Source organism: Convolutriloba macropyga, chromosome 4, assembly GCF_964194025.1.
Source record: "Convolutriloba macropyga chromosome 4, txConMacr16.3, whole genome shotgun sequence".
NCBI classification, from domain to species: Eukaryota; Metazoa; Xenacoelomorpha; order Acoela; family Convolutidae; genus Convolutriloba; species Convolutriloba macropyga.
The window spans coordinates 55,494,720-55,517,385 of NC_134471.1; the positions used below are offsets into that span (position 1 = coordinate 55,494,720).

Here is a 22,666-nt window from a genome sequence, read left to right on the forward strand (position 1 = left end):
AAGGAGGTTCTAGGTGAGATGAGAGCACCGTTTTTACAGAAACTGGCTTTGCTTGCTTTAACCTGCGCTTTATTACATCGTGATCTAACGTCAAATCACAATTGGCATTCGTTGATTTCTCGTCAAGCATGATGAAAGTTTTTGACCGCCCAATCATTCCCAGGGCTTCTTCGGACGTTGCTTGTTTTTACTTCTGGAAGATGCCGCAGATATGATCTTTAGTGTCTCTATAATTGTCTATGCCCATTGGAAGGTTGATCGCAACGTCTTCAACAATTGCAGCAAGTATGTGATGAAATTTTATCTCATCATTTGTTATACTGGAAAGGAAAATTTGGGATTCCCATTAATGGAGCCATGTTCCAGGATTTGACCTATAGACAACAGGAGGTTTAACAGAAAGTCTTCCAACGTAGCCACTTGAATATAAATGTCTTTGAGCGAGCAATAGTTTTGGATCTATTGCTCCAGCTAGAATTTGGGATCCTAATGGAAATTGTCCCCCAATACCTGAACCTACCGAACCTGAAGCGTCACCTGTACGTATACCTGTACCCGCCATACCAATGCCTGTTATGACCTTACCCGAACCTGTATCTACCAAAACTTGTCGAGTACCTAGCAAACCCTGAACAGTGCCTACGGAAACCGAACCCAAACCTACCGTACTCAAACCTGTACCTACTGGGTTACCCCTCGAACCATCCATCACCGTAAAGCCAGTAATGGGAAAAATAACGGGGCCCCGGAAAAGAAAAAAATTTATGAAGTTTGAGCAACGGTAAAAGTTGCCTCAATTTTTTTGTAATAGAACGAAGTTTGATTAGCGTGATGGAAAAAAGGTATTTAGGTTCCGTATTAAGTATATTAACAGTTAAGGGTCACCATTGTAGGAGTTGGGAAATACTAACTTAATATTTAAATACGCCTTCCCCTTTAAAACAATGAGTACATATTTTTTTATTGTAATGGAAGCAAATGGAGAAATCAGCTTAATAAAGACGATCAACAAAGCTTATGAAGCTAAAACGTGATTACATAAAAATCATGACATATGTATTTCCGTTTCATTAAGAACGATTTGACTTGTCTTCGATTTTTATACTTGATACCATGACCTCTGAATGCTACTGTATCCTACGTACATAAACAAACAAAAAAATTATAGTTCTATAGGGTCATTATTGTATGTTGACGATGAAATTGGCACTTCGAAGTGCAGATATGGAAACAACAAGCTTTAATGCGAAAAGCTGAAAAATTTGTAAGCCATATTGAATGAACCAAACTAGTTCTCTTGTGCCTGAAAAACTCCCTTTACCTGATTTCTTAATTGGATTGAATGGTTTTTGAACATATCTTTGTGCTTTAAACTCATTAAGTATACAATTCATTAAAGTTTTCGTTAGTTCCTGGTGATCCAGGTTCGCTATACTATAATTGCAAACTAGGAACCGAGCCTAGATTTTTTACAATTTAGTTTTAGCACTCCAAATTAATCGTAATTGCTTAAAATTAGTGCTTAAAACTGCTTTACCTTGGCACTTTGCGAGGAATGAGCATTCAAGACATTCCATTTTTTTATTGCAGTAGATCAAGTAGCGAGAAAAATCCTAGAATTCACCGTGTGGTCAAAATTTTGTCCCAAATAACCATTGGCCAGCAAGATTTTTTTTTATGAATAAAAAGTTTGGTGCTATTTTGTTTACCAAGTTGACAAAACCTGCTGCTCCGAGATGTGAAAAAGGAACCAAATGTGAAAAAACAGTGAACAAAAAGCAATTGTTTGTCCATTTAGCTGCCTAGCTATCCTATGAGCTCCTGAGGCTAAATAGGGTTTTGTTGCGAATTCCCCTTGCAGTAATTGTTACTATTGTTTACAAACAACGCGCTATTTTCCCTTTCACGCATCTGTTAATTTCAAAAGTCTTTTGTTAAAAATTTGCAACATATTTTCATACTCTTTTGTTTTTCAGCCTTCTTGTGGATAGCAAAAGTACAAAAAGGACCCCCTGTATTGTCAAACATACTGTTCCTATTATCTCAGCATTCTCATATTTCTTAAATAATGTTGTTTTTATTTAAAAATGACAATCCACTGTTCATTTTTTGCGCTTTTGTCCATTTCTTGCTTCTACCATTGTTCTTACACAAAATGTTACCAATATTTCTATTGAAATCTAACAAAGACTTGCAAATAACGGAGAGTGAACAAATTTCAGTAAACTGATAAACAGTGCTACATAGCAGATAACAAAAAACAAAATTGTAAATTGGTCCAACTTCGCAAATATTTGACTGAAGAAACTTTAAAGGTGAGTTGTATTTTTCATTCACACTTATTTTGTGCCTAATTTTATTAGAATTTTGTTGGAAACTTTTCCCTCTCGACCAATATTTGTTCCAAAGCTGTCGCAATTTAAAAAAAAAACTAAACTACATCTGCAAGTTATTGGCAACCATTCTAAGTATTATTACGGTAAAGAATGAATTACAAACAATCATTTAACCTAATTTAATGGGGAAAAGAGTATTTGTTCCTTATGATTGATATGAACGTGTAAACGATATTTGGAGTCGTTTCTCATATCTGCAAATTTTGGTAACTTTAAATATTCAAGAACTGAAAACAATGGACAATTTCAAGTTACTGCTCAGTAATCTAAAATTAATTGCCGGTGTTTCATTTCCGATTTAAGTTGTTGTTGAAATTAACCTCATAACTATGGTAGTTAATATTGAAAAAGTTAATCGCATACTTTCGGAAAAGGTCAAGTATATCGAAAAATAAAAATTTTCGCTTAAATAGTGCTTTCATTTTAATTGTAATTTGAAAAAAGCAAATCACAATCTCACGAAAATGTGGCAACAATTATTTTATCTTACAATTTGTATTTCCTGATGGGAATATAGATGGATATGGGTCAGCGATAGCTGTTTTTTTTGGCAAATTTCAGAAATTCTTGTCTACACCTGCATCGCTACTGTTAATATTTCTCTCATAATCTATCAAAGGATCTTTTCCGCTAGCGCCCCCCCCCCCAGTAAATTAGGCACCCCCCATTTGTATATGTTTAAACATTATGTATACATTTGAGTTATTACGTATACGTATGAATAGGCATTTAGAAAATACTATTAGAGCGGAGGTTTGAAAATAATATGTGTATAGCAATAAGTCACTGCATATAATGTAAGCATCAACCAAAAACTTGTTGTTATTGCATTTTTAGTAATTACGAGCTTTGTAAAGGGGTTAAAAACTATAACTTTCTTAAAAACTGCTACATATATGGTTGTTGATGTACTATACTAGGAACGATATTATGAAAATAAATAAATTTTTCAGAAGGGAGCAAAACATTAATTTTTGGGGGGTGCCTAAATTTCGGCTATATAGGACTGGGGGGGCGCTAGCGGAAAAGATCCCTATCAAATATTAAAATCAATACAAGATCGCACCGGTACAAGATTGAACCTACCTGCATAAAAAGTTGCCGAGGCTTAGATACCAATCTTACAGTGGAATTCTAACGAATAAAAAAATTCAAATACCAATTGAGGGGGATTTAGCGAGTATAAATTTACCCAAAAAACGCACCGGTACAAGCTTGGGCTCTTTTCTGTTATTGCCCCCCCCACGTCCGTTTGCACCCCCACTTATACATGTTATAGCATATTGGTTTCATTTCATACACTAACATATACAATTATATACAAACGGCATTTTCAATTCAATTGTGCAGCCAAGTTTTGAAATTAAGACGTATACGGTAATCAAATTTTGCTTATAATGTAAGCAGACAAAGAATAATCGTGTTTTTAATATTTTTTCGCCTTTCTTTTGCAGGAATAGCTCTATGGTACTAATTTTTTTGACAACCGGAAACAAAAATTCATCCATTCGTCTACCGGTACCGGCAATTTATTATGAATAAAATAAAGGATCTCTAAGGACCAAAAAGAACATATTTGGGGGGTGCAAATAGACTGGCTATATAAGGCTGGGGGGGGGCAATAACAGAAAAGAGCCCAAGCTTGTAATGATTTAATGATTTGTTCTGAAAGGTTGAAGAGTTGTGTTTTTCTTAAACCCAATTTAACTTGATCGGTTTTTTTAGGAGCTAAAGTTTTAAGAAGGTATTTAGGCAGTAAAGAAGATATTCATAAACGTTTTTGAAAAGAAATTGGTGGTTCCATTTGAGCACTGTATACTATAAGCAGAAGTCACGGTTGAAACTTGCCATAACAACGAGTAAATTTAGCAATAATAAGTTTCAAAAATAATCAAGATCTGAAAAGTATAGTATATTAAGTAAAAGGTGCCTCACACGCAGAGTTGATAATAAGCTATCGGATGATTTCATTCAGGTGAAAAAACAGAGACGTAAGTTTAAGTTCGTTGGCTATGAATTAGGTTTAACAGTTTTTGCAGAGCAACTGTCGCAGAGGGCTATCTGACCTCGTATTGCTTTGTGTAAAGGTATATCGTATTATCGCTTACTCAGTGTGTTAAATGTCAGCAAAAGTCGTACCTCAAATTCCATTTAATAATTAATATTCAATTAATTTTTTTAATTCAGTGAAAATACAAACGTTTAAATTTTTATTTAGCTTCGCTCGATGCACAGGATTTTTCTAATTGACCAAATACCGGGAAATTAGGAGACAACGACGAACAACTTTACGGAGCGCCAATTTAGAGCCATCAGATAATTGTGTAGCTTGTTTTGTTAGCTGATTCTGATTGATCAATAAATTAAAATGAACCCAGTCAAGGGTTCCACAAATAAATTTGGATGCTTTCTTAATCCTGATCCCGTTTCATTGACAAATAACTAATGGTTCGTGGAAGGACCGTGCTTTACCAGAGTTTTTGAAATGGATTGTTTTCCTGATTTTTTATTAATAGATGGTCTGCATTGTATTTAAGCGGTGCTGTTGCTTGAGCTAATCCTTCTTTTTAAAATAAAATTAACAGCTCAATGATAAGGTGATTGTTATTTTTCTGGCTTTGGAATTTTATTGCTTCAAACAAATTATAAGATATTGATTCAAGACGCAATCTTCTCATAGAACCTCTTATGAGTTTTCAAATCATATATTTTCAAACAGACGTTCATTTCAACTTTTTATTATGTCATGGTCGCAATGTAGTTGTTGGGTGTACTTCTTTTTGTTGCGTTCTTAATAATTATCAAGAATATTTGACCTCTGTAAAACGTACTTGTGTCAGGGAAAAATCTGTGCCAATTACCAATTATGTCAACGTGCCAAAAATTGCCCCAATATTTTACATAGTCGTTGAAACTGATGTAAAACCTCTCAAAACATAATCATACTTAAGTGATATTATTTATTCACCACAAACATGTCTCAACTGCTCGTGGAATTTATAAAAATTTCCTGTAATACCAAACGCTGATCGTTCAGAGTATATTATAATTTTACTCTTTTTTTTAGTAGAATCAGTACTAGTAGATAAGGATTTAGTCCTATCTCTGGGGTTTGTTTACCAACTTTTTGTCCACCAAAGTTTTAACTGAGTTCCATTCCAGTTTGCTGATGAAATTGCAATTTTGACGATCATGTGCACTTGATTGATTCTGTATGGACATGTAGATTTCTCTTTTCCACTTTTTCCAATTTCTGTACATTGAAACGGTTGCAGGTAATTAAGTTTTGCTTGATCCCTTCAGTTGGCGCCTCAATTAGTTTTATGCAATATGTTCACATACATAATTATAATGCTTTCCACATTATCCATGAGTAATAGCTGTAAGTCAGTCACGTTCTTTGTAAGTTAGAAGTCAGTGATGAGTATTGTGCCCTTCTTAATTTGTTCCGGCCCACTTTATTGGGGGGAGGAATTATATACTCAAATGCGTTTTTTTTGTTCAGTCAAATTTTGCCGATCGATATAATTATCGTAGAGATTTGTGAGTAGTATCATTAGAACGCCCGTCCAATGTAGAATATGGAATTAAAAAGTTTTTTCTGAATTTTGTTTTTTTACAGAGAGTTATCGAGATTTTAAGTTTTGTGAATAGTAGACGGAATTACGATGTTTTTATTCACATTTTCCGTATTTTTTGACCAAATTTTCGCCAATTTTGCAAAAAAATTAGTTAAAATTGCCAGGTAGTGTTATTGTTGTTATCCTCAAACATAAAGGAGGGTTGCTGACTTGTTTGATCCGAGTTCTTGGGTTATATCCCATGCCAAATATTTCATGCCAAATTTGAGTTTTTTGGCCAAAAATGGGCATTCAAATATGCATTCTTAGCCCAATTTCTTTAAACTTGCTGAATGTAGACACCCAAAAACTGCGTAGATATCCTTTGTACGCAAACGCAGAGAGGTAGTTGTACTCTCGCTGGCTTCAGGAGCTTCTGGATATAAAATTTTGCCTGTTTTTTTTGCAAATATAAACTCGACAATTATAATAAATGCATTATTTATTTTTGGAATACTAAAAAAAAATTTTGTTTAAAAACTGATGTACTTCGCAACGTTTTGAACACTTAGGTGTTTCCATAGACAGGCAGCAATATCATGGCTAATCTTGATCTCACCATGGATCCTTACAGTAAAAACTGTTGAGGTTGTATTTGGGCCCGGCCTTCTTTGAAATTTTTCAGCATTAGTAGTTTTTTATGTTCATTACTAACGCGAATTTCAAATAATGGCTCAATTATTGACAGATAATATTTATTAAAAAGATGAGGCCCAATGAACTTATTATGAATTAAGAGTTGAGTTCATGGTTTTTTTCACTTTGAGCTAATGTTTTCCTAAAATTTTTCGGGCTTCTTATGTTTTGCTTTCATTTGTTATAATTTTTGTAGTCGAATGACTTAGCCTCCCCAATCAAGGGTCCAATTGGCTTCCTTATGAGCTACAGGTTAGCCTAGACAATGCTTTAAGTTGTTATCTATTTTCTCAGATGACTTTGATTATATTTGTTTTAAGAAAATGTCGTTGAATTTTTGAACTGTGCCAATATTTTATCTTAGCTCTCTGAACTACTGGCGTACTCTCAGTAAAGAAAGGCCAAAACGCATTTGCCAAGAGTTGTGAAAAATGTTTGTAACGGTTGTAAATTTAATTAATGGTCGGTTGGTTTCGACACTGCGAGTTTTCAGAGAAAAAGAATTTGGTTTTAAAATTTGACCTATAATTTTCTAGGTTTATTTTGTTTCGTTGTCAAACGGTCACTTTTTTACCAGTCCGATTGAAAGAATGCAGTTTTGGAGGAATGCATGCCGAGCTTTGAAAAGGTGGCAACTCGATATGTCAATAGTTTTGGTGAATTAGTTTATGCTTTATGGGCTGAGACAGTTCTCTTGCAAATTTTTGTCGATTTTTATATTTTGCCTGTTTGTCATACTTTTTGATGGTGTACGACATCGACCTAATAACGATAAGTTCCAATTGCTTCTCCATGACTTGAAATTGAACCTATTTAACGGTTTCAGTTTTCAGCTAATTGTTTTAATGACTTTGAACAGAATTTTGAAATAAAAGATTTTTTCAACTGTCCCCTTTTTGCTCTAAATTTTGTCATCCTGTAACTCAACCTCGTTAATGAGAAGTCTGGACTATTTTTGTTGATTCAAACTATAATTTCTCTGGTGCTGATATTTTTTAACTTATGGCGTCGATCATTTAATTTCAAAACAAATTTTCGAGTTTTCAATACTGTTTAATTTTTCGATTTTTTTGTTGTCATTTCCTTGTAGTCCTTTTATAAGGAAGACCCTCTGATATTCAGATGAGTTGCAATGGATGATTTTCAGTTCTTGCTGATAGTTCTTGCATTTTATAATTGATCATAGTGCCTTCAACACTGTGATGTCGTAGAATTGTTTTAGAAGTTTTGGCTTCTGCCTGTTTTTGTTAATATTTTGTAGTCTTGCAAACTTTTTTTCGTTATTAACAGGCGCAGTTAGCTCCCTGAGATATTTCACGCTAATCCATTCCTTTTAGTTGAATTCCTATGTCTGTTATGACTTTTGAAAACATATTTGGATTTTTCAGCTTCACCAGTTTTGAAATTTTTTTTCTGGCGATTTCTGGCTTAGTCTCTGTAAAAACAGGTCACAACCCGTTTTCAGTGAGCTTTAGTTTAATTTTGTGACTGTTGTGGTTTCAACCTTTTTTTTCTAGGCATTGTTAATACGAGATTTCATAAATATATTTGCGGTTTTTACCCATTTGTACATTTTTTAGGATTGTTTTTTTCTTTTTTAAATATAACATGAATGATAGGTCTCATTGGCTTAGAAAAGTTGTGCAATTGAACCTTTTTATTGTGCAATTGCGCAATGTTTTTTAAATGTTCAATTGAAAAAATTATGTTTTTAACGGCTTCGCTGCCTCTTTCGCGCAAAAATTGAATTTTTCAATTTTGTGGTCTTTGTCCTTCTTTTTGTAGCCTTATGACATAAACTGGATAAAGATAGGTCTCAATTATTTCCTATAAGATATAAATGAACGTTTTAGTGATTTCAGGTAAAGTATAAGGATTTTAGTCACTTGGAAATTAATTGTTTTCAAAAATGAAAACGTATTTTTGAACGGCGCCCCTCTTTGCTCTTCTTTGTCTCCCTGTTACCCAGTTGCATTGCGGACAGGTCCAATATCTTTGATAATGAAGTATAGGATGGTTTGTTTTGTTTAGGTTTTATCTGATGCGAATTGAATTTTACTTTTTAAAAAAAACAGACATCGAGTTTTTTTTCGTAATTAATGTTTGTTATTTGATTTTTGTGATGGTCTTTTCTAGTAGTCCTATCAGCAAGTTTCATCGGCCCTCAAGAGTGGTATAATTTTATTCCATTAGTAGTTTGTTGAGCGATATGTATGTTTTTGAATTTTTTCCATCTTTCCCTCATTTGGTAGCGAATTAAGTCAAGAATGTGGATGAATTGGGTCGGAACATTATGTGCGAACGCATATTACCAAGCCTTATTGTTGGGAATTTATTTTCTTAGAGGCTAAATCACGACATGCTGTGATCCATGGGCAGCTTTTTTTTGCGTAATGCTTTTCAGTTGCCAAAAATCTATAGCTGGAGACGGTGATTGCTCTAGATTTGAATATGGTTTTGTTATAAACCCTTGAAAAATGGCCCTTTTGATTATCATCTACCTAACAACGATTAAACCTTTTCCCTCTTCTTCCTGTACCTTTTGTTATTTTGTTCTGGTTTGTTTTGTTTTTCAACTGAAGTCTTCAATTATACTCATCATTAATCAAAAATTCCAGTAATTTTAAGCTTTAACGAACAAAAATAGTTCGTTTTATGGTACTCAATTCTGTGATGATAATATGTGTAATTTCAGGTGCGGCTTGTCATAAAAGGGACTTCGTTAAAACTGAAGAAAACAAGAGATGGCAAAAAATGAAACAAAAGTTGAAAGAACAAATAACAATGCTCCTTTTGCCGATCAGATTAGTTTTATTGTAGTCTTAAAACATAAAGAATCTTACAATAATTGCTTTTGTAATTCAACTATAATTGCGTTTTAGCATCTCATTGTTAATGAATCGTACAGTAACACCATGAGTATCATCGCATTTTTGTTGTTGTTTACAATCGAAACTAGCTATTGTTATTACAAAACAACATCAAAGTTTTCTTACAGACAATGGTCTCTTTTAATTAAGTCCGAACATAAAAATGAACCGACCTTCTTGAAGTACTATATGATAGTATAATCGATACTGATTGGCATTTTTTACGCTTCTGTTACTTTCACGGCGGCCTCGCTTTCAATATTTTCAATTAATTCTTGCAGGAAAAAACTTTTATTCTAATTTGTCAAACTTTTACAACTATGCGGTTACCGATTGACAACGAGCGGTTTATTTAAAATAAGATGTCAGGAACTTTTTCTTTCAAAAATCTTTCCTAAATCTATTTCATCATTGTCGCAATGTTTTCAAATGAAAGACGACCTATATGCAAGAACAACCTTTACAGCCTATGTTAATTTCTAGCTTCAAGCGCTATTTAGATTTTAGTTTTTAATTATGAAAAGTTTTTAACTAGTAATATTAAGTGATATGAGGCATGTTAATAACTTCATTTTGATAAAACTTGACAACTTTTGCGCTGAGTACATTTTCTGATCACGCATTTATTGTTGCAAATCAACTCTTCATTAAAAATAATTGAGCTGTTGGCAATTTTGTTGATCATACACCCGGCTGAACAAAAACTTGGCTAATCTGGTAAGATATTCCAATACCACTCATCATTTCAAAACAAATTGTTTATTCTTGTTCATCAATCAACAATATCCCAGTGTTATCTCAACTCTCAAATACAAAGACAAGTAGAAATATTAGGACTTGAAATAAACAAAGCAAATTTGATCTGCTTTAATCAGAATGTTGCTATTGTTTCTGTATTGAATTGAAATGAACATCATTGTTTAGTTATCGGCGTGACAAAATTAATTCAAGAGTTTTTCAATTTTTGTCTTATTTGTTAGTTTTGAATCACACAATAGAATAGTTGATATAATTAAAGAAGAAATCAGAATAGTGAAGTTTGAAATTTGAGCATTTTCCATTCTTGCGCAGATTTTCATTTACTCCTATGAGTTCAATTCTCAAGTTGGAAAAACTTTCTGTATATTTTGGATAAAAAGCAACAAATCAACGACAAACCCAGGTCTGCTCTGGTAAGTATATTCAGACTTTACGTGAACACTCCCCCCCCCCCCCCCCCCCCCCCCCCCAAACAACCGGTACTTGAGTTGAAGTTCTTCGCCCCCCACGTATTTAAGGTTTCAAATATCTTAATCAGATTTTGTTTGTGTCAATGGTAGCGTACACGTGTTTCTTTATCATACAGCAACAATAAGAAATGGTGAATTCGGAACTTGTTTAAATGATAGTATTTCTGACATTTAGTATTCAGTGTGTGTTATGCTTAAAATTTTACTGTTGTGAAGCTAAAATTCCACTTATTTTGGAGAAAGTTGTCTAGAGAAAGATTTAAGATATACAGTGGAACTGAAGACGGATTTGGGGAAAAGCTAGCAGAAAAACTCTTTTTTTAAACCAGCAATACCCATGAATTGTCATACAAAGAAATATATTTGTAGATTTCGACATCTAATGAGATCTATACCAATAGTGCGTCATAAGAGATAAATTGCTTAATTGAGTGGACTGTTGCTGATTTAACATTTTATTGATTTAAACTCAATAGATTCAACCCTGCTAAACAATTTTAGTGCTTTGAGATATTAATACTCTCGAAAATAGACAGCGTTCTCCTGAAAGTCTTTAGTTGTACAGAATTAAATTGTTTAATTGGTGTTTTAATTTTTTTTAAAAAAGCACCAAAACGAATTACTGAATCAAACTTTTCTATTCAAATTAGATCATCACAGTACAGATGACGACCAAGCATGCAATTTTGCTATTTTTGCTCTTTACAGGGTGCTGTGATTAATACCTATGTCAATATGAACTGTACTTGCTATTGTTGTAAGCGTATTTTGTGAAAAGTACTTACTAATCGTGCATACATTCAAATCTTGAACTCGGCTTGCGTGAATTGGTAATCGCATTTCTTATTATAGTACTGTGAACAATGCTGGAGTTTTTCAAATAAACCACCTCAAATCGCCAATCCTTCCAAATCGGGGAAAGTAGCATTATTTCACAAGGGTAATTAAGAATGCATGCATTTACATAGAAAATGAAATTTGCTTACAGCTGAGAGAGCCAATTTGCTCCTAGTTGTTTTTCAGTTTTTGCATCTATCTTGTTCCCGTCTACCTTCACACAAATTCTTGTTTGGTGCAAATGTTTTACAATTCAGTTTGAGTAATTTGAAATTTGAGCAATTTGCATACTTGGGAATAGCAAATATAACTTTCATATAAATTGTTTTATTCCTATTCCTGAAGTTTAGCAATAAAACAAAATGCAGCACTTGTTCAACTGGCACAAAAATTAAAATAGATATTTTTCAACAGTCAGCTGATCACAGATCAGAAAAACTATGGTGTGGTCAGACTATATGTTCAAATAGAGAAACTGGAGAACCTGGACGTCTGACACTATTTTGAGCCTCGAAATTTTGGCCGAAATAGAGTTCAAGCTTCTTCGGCTGATACAGAGTCCATGTATCAAGATTTTTAATGTGCAGCCTATTTCACTCGTAATATAAATAGGTCAGAGAATGTAAACTTCTGATGAAATTTATGGTTTTATTCTGATAGTTTATTCATTTAATTTTTTTTAGAGCAAATAGTGAAATATTTTTGAAATTCAGTTTGGTAACGGAATTTGTTGTATATTTCACATAATGAAATATTCTGGATTTTGAATTAGAAATTTTGTTTCGAAGTGTGAAATAATTCTATCTAATAATTTCTTTTGGCATAATAATTGTAATTGCGTTTTGAGATCAAATTACAATCAATGCTTGTGTTTTTTTAAAACTTTTTCGGAATTGATTTGTAAATTGTTGGATGATTTCTGAAAATTTGTTCCTATCAAGTTTCATAAGATCAGACTCCAAATAGCCTATCGAATCACTGTTCAATCGACGCAGTCTGTTCAGTTGACAATTGCTCTTTTGACCGACCGATCAGATCCTGGTACGAGATAGTTACTGACTTTAGAATAGTTGGCAATATCTTTTCTGAAGATTTTTGTTTATGGCTTACTTGGATTACGTTTTGCTCTTTGTGAACGTTTTTTTTTTTTGTTTTCTATTCCTCCTATTTTTCTCTGATATCACTTCATTTTTCATTCTTGATTTGAACAGATTTCATATTTAGTTCAATTTATTATTTAAACGCCTCATTAAAAATAAGAGAGAACAAATGGCATGGAGCTACACCAATTGATTTGTCTCCTCAAAGGAGTTTTATTGGCGCGTTCTTGTTGTCTTGTACTTTTGGAAAACAACAAATCGAAAAAGACAACAAAGAGGTAAACAAACAAACAAGAGTAAACAAATAAATGAGCGTGGACCAGAAGCAGTCGTTACAGGATATGGAATTACTTGTACACGCGATTGTTTTATTGTTCATGATTTTAAATTAATGAAGCGAAATGAAAACTTAAAAAAAGTCGTTCACTTAAAATTCTATCTTTCACTACCTATGATGAAAAAAATGTGAGGCAAATGTACAACATAATGTAGCTGTTTTTGTTTGTTGTTTGTTTTCAGGCTTCAAAGATGAATTAATAAACAATTTGTTTTGTTCTCTTACTCAATCCATTGGGCACCAGCGGAAGTTGTAATTTTTCAAACACCAAACAAAAATTATTCCCATAAAATGTAATTTAGTCGCAAAATTTTTTGTTGTTTTTCCACGCTATGGAACAACAAATACAACTAAAAGAGGCAATTTAAACATTATTATACAGCTTCATTGTTCAAACCATTAAAAGCAGCTACCTGCTAATAGAAACTGTATTCAGCTTATGAAGTTTTAAAAAGCAGATTATTGACTGGCGTTTGTTTATTTTGTCAGCTAAGCTGGAAATATCAGACACAATTAGATAATTAAGCTCACTTTGCTACGTATAGATAGATATACGGTAACAATAGCAATCTCAGTAGCAAATGTAACTTGGGTAAGTAATTTTTTCTTTTTCCGGTATACAATTAATTAGATTATTTACATCTTCATTTTAAGATTTGGGACTTGAATTAATGTTTGGCATGAGATTGTAAACAACAAAACTAAATAGCTGCTATAATGAAAATTTTTAAAAAATGTTGCGTGATTGCCATTTTGATGAGCAAATTGTTTTGAAGAGCTCTTCAAATCAGAAAAAAAATTTTGGATGAAAACCATTGGAATTTTTTATTAATTCGTGCACCGACATGAAACTCAGAACTTCTCTTGTGGTGACTCACGTTTGCACTCAAGGACAATTTTCAGGTACAACATGGTGACTTCTTTTAAATTTTTGCGTAAAGAAAAACTACACGTGCAACTATTTTCTTTTTTGAGAAATTAGGAGAAAACATGAAATCCTAATGCTGTTCAGAATGAGGCGAAACCGAAAAGAAACTGTTGGTAAATTCTTTCATCGCAATTTTTGTATTTATCACCTCTCTACATAAACATCCAAAGCGAGTAACATTTTTAGCGCAAGAAACAACAGCCCCAGTGAAGTAAAATCTAGAAATGACCTATTTAAAAGTTTGAGAACAAATTTTTTGGAGCAAATTTGAGTGGTGTCATTTTCTTCAATTATAAATCATTGCAATAAAATAAAGAAAAAGGTATAAAACCAACTAGCAATATAGAACGAGCTGCTTTTTACAAACATTTTTAGTTAACTTGTCAAACTGTAATTCAATCAATTTTTTAAGTTTTAGAAAAACTCCAACTGACTTTCGGAGAAGTGTTGAACTTTCATAAATTGAAACAGCTTTAATTTTTTGCATGTGACTCTTTTTATTACGCTTCATTTTTTATCATTTTTATGCCGATGCTGACTGGTAAAATTACCCTCACTTTTTTCAGGTTCAGTATTGTTCAGTTCAGCTGATAACAAATTTAAAATATTTCAAACAAGGTTAGCATTAGTTTAAATATATAAATTAAATTTATTTTCAACAATTCTATGTTTTTGCACAAAAAACCTCGTGAGAAGATAGTATAGCTTGACACATTTTGTTTGACAAATTTACTTTTCACAAAGTATCTCAAATTTCAAATGAGATGTAAAACAATTTTAATTTCGACAATGAATTACTTTCTTATTGATTTTGTAAGGAATGGAAATTATAGAAAGGAAATTTGGAAAGGAAAGGAAATCTTAATAGATTTGAAACAAGGTTAGCAGTTGCCCGGCAATGAACTGAACGTTTATTTTGATATTCATTAAATATGTTTTTTGGAGCATTGATGTAATGTAGTTTACGTAAATAATTCTGTTTTCTTTTTTTTGACAGTTCTAAGTTTTTGTACAAATAACCCCGTGAGAAGATAATATAGCATGACGCATTTCGTGCGACGAATTTTTTTTTCACAAAATATCTCAAATTTCAAATGAGATGTAAAACAATTTTATTTTCGACAATGAATAGATTACTTTCTGATTGATTTTGTAAGGAATGGAAATTTTAGAAAGGAAATTTGGAAAGGAAAGGAAAGGAAAGGAAATCTTTATAGATTTGAAACAAGGTTAGCAGTTGCCCGGCAATGAACTGAAAGTTTATTTTGATATTCATTAAATATATTTTTGGAGCATCGATTTCATGTAGTTTACGTAAATAATTCTGTTTTATTTTCTTTTTTTTGACAGCTCTAAGTTTTTGTACAAATAACCTGGTGAGAAGATAATATAGCATGACGCATTTCGCGTGACGAATTTTTTTTTCACAAAATATCTCAAATTTCAGATGAGACTTAAGACAATTTTTATTTGGACAAAGATTTTAGATTACTTTCTCAGTGATTTGGCAAGGAAAGGAATAAATTTTAGTCTATCTTGGAAATAGGGGCTTAAAATCGGCAAAATTGTGATATTTTTATGATTAACTACCTTTAATTTCTGTAGAAAATGGGTTATGAAGTACGATAAGGCACAGGTGCTGACATTTCACAAAAATTACTTTCTGTGGGATATTTGTTCACTTATAGCGCGCAATGGAACTGAGCTGTTAAAAATTTTGATTAAGAGTGACTTTGATTACGCAAAAATGAGGTTTCTTCGAAAAACACTCATTCTTAATTTCAGGCAAATGTTCAAAACTTTGAAAAAGTATTTCTGGGATATTTGCAAAAAAGTTCGTTTGAGAGCAATTAACATTTCGAGAACTGAAAATATGGCGTTAATTGTACTCCCGTACCGGTGTCTAAAGAATTCAGTCCAGCAAAAATTCTTTTTCATCAGATTTATGTTTTATCATTCAAAGTCTAATATTTTTGGAATGCAATCAGTATTAAAAAGTTTGCTTAAAAGGAATTTATTTGTCATTGACAAATGGAAAGAAAGTAAAGAGAGAACAAAAGGGGCCATTTTGTTTTGTGCTTGTGAGGGTTTCCCCAACGCGGTGCTAATTACAAAAGCGAGTCCCTATAATGCAGCCTTTTCCCCTTTATTCCGCATTAGGGAAGAGGGGGAAAGAGCTATTGTAGCTAGGACATTAGACTACTTAAGAACAAAGTAGGCTGAAGACAAAAAGACTGATGAACAAAGAGCGAAAAAAATGTGAACAAAAAAGAATAATAGCGAAACGCGGAGTGAAATAAAAGAGAAATAAAAAGTGAACAATAAAATACATCTAGACTACACAAGAGCACACTCTCTTAGTTAGTTATAGAGTTGTTCGCCTCCGTCTTTTCAAGCCCTTCATACTCTGCGAGCGCCTTTACTTATTTTAAGCCTTTTTTCATTGTGCTAGATTGCCATATAGCGAGAGCTATTGTCGTTTATTAGTATTATTCTAAGTCCCTTTCTTTTAACCGGCGATTTTTAACTGTTTTTTTTTTCTTTTTTCTCGTTGCTCTCGCTCAATTTTCACTCTTATTTGTAATTTGTTTTTCACTTTTTTAACACCTATTTCATTCTTTCATTACTTCATTCGGCTGCTTTGACTGAAGTGTATTATTTAACCTTTTTCTCTGGTAAATGTTATTTTTCGTTCAACCAACAATAGCGAGCAAACAACGGCTATTGTGTGCGCCGATTATTGTTACCACAGTTTTGTGGTAAAGCTTACATACGCACAGCCACCGCGGTTCTTATCTTTAACCCCCCTCCCCCCGTCAGCCCGGAACATGAGCTCACCCGAACTCGTAGTTGTGTCGCTTTTGTGGTGGCCCTAAAGTAGCGGCGGTAAAGAGGCCCAAATAATAAGTCATTGGAGCGTAAATTGAGCTTTTAAATTGGACTTTTTCCATTACTTTTCCCACCAACTCTCATTACTTCAATTTCACAACTTTTATTCTTTTATTCCATTCTTTTTCTCCTCTTTCTTTTTCTTGGTGAGAGCTAGTTAAGGTTTTCCATTATTGGGTATTCACCCCTACAACACTATTGTTCGTAGCTCTATTTGAACTTAATTGGGTAAGCGTTTTCATTTATTTCAGACCGCATTTTGCAATTCTTGTCAATTAGATATTAACTATTCATTATTGCATCTCTTGATTACAAATGTGCATTGCACTTTCGAAACCCAGTGATTAACTGTCAATATTCAGAAAAATAATTTATACACACTTGTCTTTTTGTTTTGTTGTTTTTTTAGCTGGGAACTCAATCTGATGTACTTCTCATTGTAAGATGCAAAACTATTTGTTCCGACCCCTCTTGAGGGGGGAACTATATGCTCAAATGGATTTTTTTTGTTCAGTCAATTTTGACCGATCGTTATATTCATCGTAGAGAGTTGTGGGCGTTATCATTAAAAAGCCCGTCCATCGTAGAATATAGAGTTAAAAAAAGTTTTTGAATTTTGTTTTCTAGACCGAGTTATTGTTGTTAAAATTTTTGTGAATATTAGACCGATTTGCTTTATTTTTATTCACATTTTCGGGAATTTTTGCCTAAAGTTTCGTCAATTTTGCTAATTTATGTAAAAAATGTATGTTTTAATAGTACTGTTGAATTTTTTAGAGACGGAAAAGTAATGTTGACTATTTTAAATTAATTTTTTTACTAAAATTTTGGCTAAATATTTCAAAGTTCAGCCTTTTTCATCAAAATTTCCCGAAATAAGAATTTTTTAGTCCACTTTGATTAAATTTTTTGGAAGTACGCACTCAAAACCAGCTAACTCAATCTTTGCAAACTACAAAGGGAGCTAGTCTTACTTTCAGTTCCATTGAGAATAGTTTGGAATTAAAATTTAGCCGTTTTTTGCTAACTATACTCTATGATTATCAAAAACGCGGCAATTATTTTTGATCTTTCAACTAGCAATTTATCTAGATCGATAACGTTCGAAAAAATGGAGTGTTCCTAATAGACAAACAGCAGTAGCAGGGATGGTTTTGGTCCAATACTGGAATGTTACAATCAACAAATAATTCAGATTGTAATCAGTCGGTCTTTTTTTAAAAAAAATCAATTTTTTTATAGGTTAATTAATAAACAAAACAATTCACATCGAAGCTCACTGTTGATACGTCCAATTGGCTTTCCAATGAGTTCAAGATTAAGGTATTTAGTTTCTTCACTCGAAAGATTCTGCTCGTTTTGATTTTTAAAAGTGTTTGATTTTTAAGTAAACAATGGCTAATTGAACTTGGCCACTATTTTTCTTTTAATTTGGTCAACTTGTAGCTTAGTTTCAGCGAAGAAAGAATGCTTCTTCTTCCTCTTCTTTCTAATCAATTGATTTAATCTTTCTCTCTGCTATACGCTTTAAACTGGTTTTCTGGCTTTGATGGTACTACATTTCACAATTTTTTTTAATTGACATCTGCTCATTTTTCGCTCTTTTTCTCGTTTTGTCTTATTATCATAATATTGACAGTTAAGAAATTACATTATTAACGTTCAACATAAGGCACAATTGAACATACAAAAGCCTTTAAAGGCATAGGTTATGGTTTGAACGGCTTCGACAATCATTTCTCGAAGAACTTAATTCAAAGTTCTACATTTGTCTTTAACTGTTGTTTTTACTTTGTTTTTTTTAGCAGTATGAATTTTCCTGGAAAAAGACAGATGTATGAGACTGTCTTACACTTTTTAACTTCGCATTTTGTTCTTTTCTGCATATTTGCGACCTAGTCTTGTTAATTACAGGTCACATATGAGGTTATTGTTGTCGAGGAAAGCTGCAAATGTACAAAATCTAATGTTTTAAAAGAATTCTTTTAGAATTTACTGGCTTCGACACGGGTTTTTCGCAAAAAATTAAACTGTTTTTTGTCTATATTTGATGTTCTTTTTGTAGACGGAAGACATATTCTGAATAATTAGTGTTCTCAAACGCTTCTTTTGGGCCAATATTTCATTTTATTTAATTGTTTTATATCTAATGGCCTTCATGACTTAAAGAATTGTTTTCGATAAATACAAAAGTATTACTTATTGTTGCCGTTTTTTTCTGTTTTTGCTTCTGCTTGATATCTATTCACCTTAATGAGAGGCATACCACATTACTGGTGTTTAGGGAAGTCTCAATTGAACATTTTTTCAGTGGCGAAATTTGGCTTTAATGCTTCGACAGCGTTTTATCGCATGTTTTAATTTTATTTTTGTTTGTTGTCTCTATTTATTGTTCTTTTTGTTACCGCTTAAAAACTTGAATAATGACAGTTCGGAGTAACCTCATATAGAGGCGTATGGGCTCATTAACACTCATTAACATGATGGATGTTCTCAATTGCCATCTAATGGTTGTCATTACTTTGAAATCAGTTGTTTTTAAAAATAGAAGCTAATTTTTTATTGCTGTTTTTTGTTCGTTTTTATCTTATTGTTAGCGAGCTTACTTATTGAGTGGTACCGTATCTTTTCTATTAAAAAATAAGTTATTTTGTTTAGTTTCAGTTTTTTCTGACGCTATTTTGACCTTGTTAGAAGTTTTTTTAAATTGACACAGTTTTGGATGTAACTAATGATGTAACCAATCTAATGCGGCATGTTTTACTCCGCTGAGTTTTTTGCGTTGGAGTCGATCTTTTGTTCATACACATTTTTGCTTTTGAGCAAATCCTTGATTTTTTGGGGGTTTTCTATCTGTTCCTCATTTAGTAGACATTTATGCCAAAAATGTGGATGAGCGGTGTCGGAACTTTAGGTGCAAATTTACCTTACCGAGCGTCCTTGTTAAGTTTTTATTGTGGTAATTTGTATCACGCTAGAATTGGACACTCAATAAATTGATTTTTTCCTGAGCAAACATTTTCGAATTAGTGTCGTTTTAATTTTGCTGAGATTAAAAATTTACCTATCTCCCTTGAGCGTTTGGTTTCCTTATAAAAACACAAAGCTGGTAAGGGGACGGACAGCTAGTTAAGCTCGTCAAAACAAAGGCGATAAAATTTCATTAAACTCATCTTTGGAAAATAAGCATTTTATCGCAAAAATCTAAAAAGTTCGTAAAGGTTTTATTTTGTCAAAAATTTTGGACAATAAAGACTTCAAAATTTATCAATTGTGTTATATTATAGCGTTTGTATAACGTTTTCAATATTAACATCAATTTGATTGTCGCTTTTATTATGAATAATTCTTTCGTTTTCAGGTTTTCTATAGTTTGGTTTTAAGATAATTGTTTTTATCTTTTCAATTGAGGTTTTCCTACATCATGGAAAGTTTTTAAGTTGGTTCCAAAAAACAAAAAGTAGCTGCGCATTTAAAATATTAAGCCAGGCTAAAATTGCTTGGTTGTACTGTTTTGCCTCGAAACATCTAAAATGCAATAAATTAGATCGAGTAAACATGGGTTTCCGGGATTATGTTATCGGGAAAGGTTATCAAATTAATCTCGAAAGTTATATGAATTAACTCAGTAGTTATACAAATAATCTATCAGTTCTGTTTTTACGGCAAAATAAAGTGACCTGTCTTTTGCAAAAAAAAGTGTACAAATTAAGTTTTTGTTTTAATGTAACACATCTTTTGTAAGCATCTTTTGTTTATTTTTTTCTTCTAGGCTTCTAAAGATATGCCTTACCGTTCATCATTAGTTCTCTTCATTAGTATTAGACCTCAGTAGTTACTCGAAAAAAAAAATTCCGAAATTTGATCGCATACTTTCCGAACTTGTCTGTTTTCGATTGAAGAATCTATTGTATGGCTTATTTAACAGCATTCATGACTTCTCAGTAGTGATACAAATATCATATCGTGATAGTCATACAGTAGTCCTATAGGATCTTTGTATGACTACTAAGGAAGCATATTTTTAGAGGTCATAAAAAAATCATATGTGATTTCTTTAGTAATCAGACAGTGATTACAAATGGTTTCACACAAGTCACATCATGAAAATGCTATTATGTCTCATTATAATAAGCTTTTGCGAATGTTTTTCTCTGGTGAACTGCCATAACGATCATTTATGATTTCGTTAAAGTCATTCACGGATCATACTATAAAGCACGTTATATATATGACATTAATATCCCGGAGTTGATTAGACTTGCTCAGAAGGAAATAACGGTAGCATAATTTTCCCAGACGGTATTTCGAAAGTGGGTTCTGTGTAACAGAAAAATTGTTGGTGGGACTTTCCCCAAAAATCTTGATCTGATGTGGTTTCAGGTTTTTAAATTTGAACACTCGCTACAGTATTTTAGAGTAAATATTACGTTTTCAACTGCAATGTAGTCAGCCACATTTTTTGCCCGTGGGCAAGACCCGCTCAAAATAACATGACGTTATTCATCCAGCTTTATGAAATTATTATTTTCCTAAAAAGAGCTATGATCTTAATATTACAGTGTTCATGGCCTTGTTTGGGGGAGGGAGCTGGGGTTTGATTAGGTGGAACAAAAGAAACCCGTTTTGGCATTATTGTATTTGAGTCAATTGTTCGTCTTTTGTCATTAAGGTTCCTAATTCTCAATTGAAAATTGCACAATACAATTTGTGTTCTTTTGTTCCTTCTATGGACCACTATCAATTCGTTCTTTCTTTCCTATCTTTATATCTGTTCTATATGTCTTATTCTTTTCTTCTAGATCTAAACCCCCTTTGCTCTTTGTTTCCGTACAATTCTTTGTTCTAACTCACAATTCACATCTAATTAGCCGAACACGTAAATTAGCCGATTCTTTTCAGACCAAGTTTATTTCTGAGAAGCTCCAATAATGGTTAAATAATGGTTAGCTCCAATAATGGTTAGCCAGCGCGATTTGAAAAACAACTCCTTAGAAAAGTCCTCGAAGTTAAGGGGCATTTTTCTATTTGCATTTGATCTATAATTGCTCACTTTACATAATATAGTATAAAGCTCAATATGTATTTATGGATTTGTTCATAAAAAAGTAAATACCCAATTATTCAAAGTTCTTTCAAATTATGTTTCCCATTCAAAAAGTTTCACATGTTTTAAAATTGAAAAACGTCTCTGCTGTTAATAAACAAACTTGAATCTTACTACCTTCAGTATCTCATTCAATTTTCATTTCCTGGAAAACTGTTTCCTAGAAAACGCAGCTGTTAATGCAGAAACTTGGACCTTTGAGAGTTAGTTATAAATTATAGGCTCAGTCTTTCTTGCAATTAAGTATTGTGTATGCTTGTAGGTACCTAATCTAATACAAAAGTGTATTGTAATACAGGGAGTAGTATTAACAAGAGTAAGATATGATGGTTGTGTGTAGAGACAACAGCGCATGAGGCTTTAGTTAGAGGGACAATAGTCAATTTGATTCCTTTTGTTCCATTCAATTCCAATCAAAAACGCCCTTTGTTTGCGACCAAAAAGCGCCACACACACAATAATGCATTATCAATTGTTCACAATGTCTCGCTACCTCGCAAACATTTTCAAATTTTCTCCCTAGCATTGACAAAACGTCATTTACTAATTTGATTGCTGTGTCCGACACGCCACGAAAAATGCTATCTGATTTAAAGGATTCGAAATCAATTTAAGGTTAGTTTTTTTGCTTTTTTGTTTCTTCGGGGAGTTTAAGTAAGCGGAAATACTGCGAACACGGACCAAAACTGCATTGGAACCAGTAGCTCTCACTTGTTA

General features: G+C 32.8%; 1 protein-coding gene across 7 annotated transcripts in view; it reads left to right on the plus strand.

Annotated features, from left to right (window-relative positions):
* LOC142337771 (uncharacterized) overlaps positions 1-22,666 on the plus strand; it is a 37,905-nt gene that overhangs the window by 7,883 nt on the left and 7,356 nt on the right. The window contains exon 1 of one of the 7 annotated variants that reach the window (XM_075387278.1): positions 2,049-2,315. The exons of 1 other annotated variant lie outside the window; for it this stretch is intronic. The gene's annotated coding sequence lies outside the window, so the exon portion shown is untranslated. Of the gene's footprint in view, positions 1-2,048; positions 2,316-9,510; positions 10,240-10,591; positions 10,695-12,932; positions 13,618-15,891; positions 17,071-22,399; positions 22,565-22,666 lie in introns of those variants that run through there. 5 more of the 7 variants (XM_075387275.1, XM_075387279.1, XM_075387276.1 and 2 more) reach the window with 5 other exon arrangements.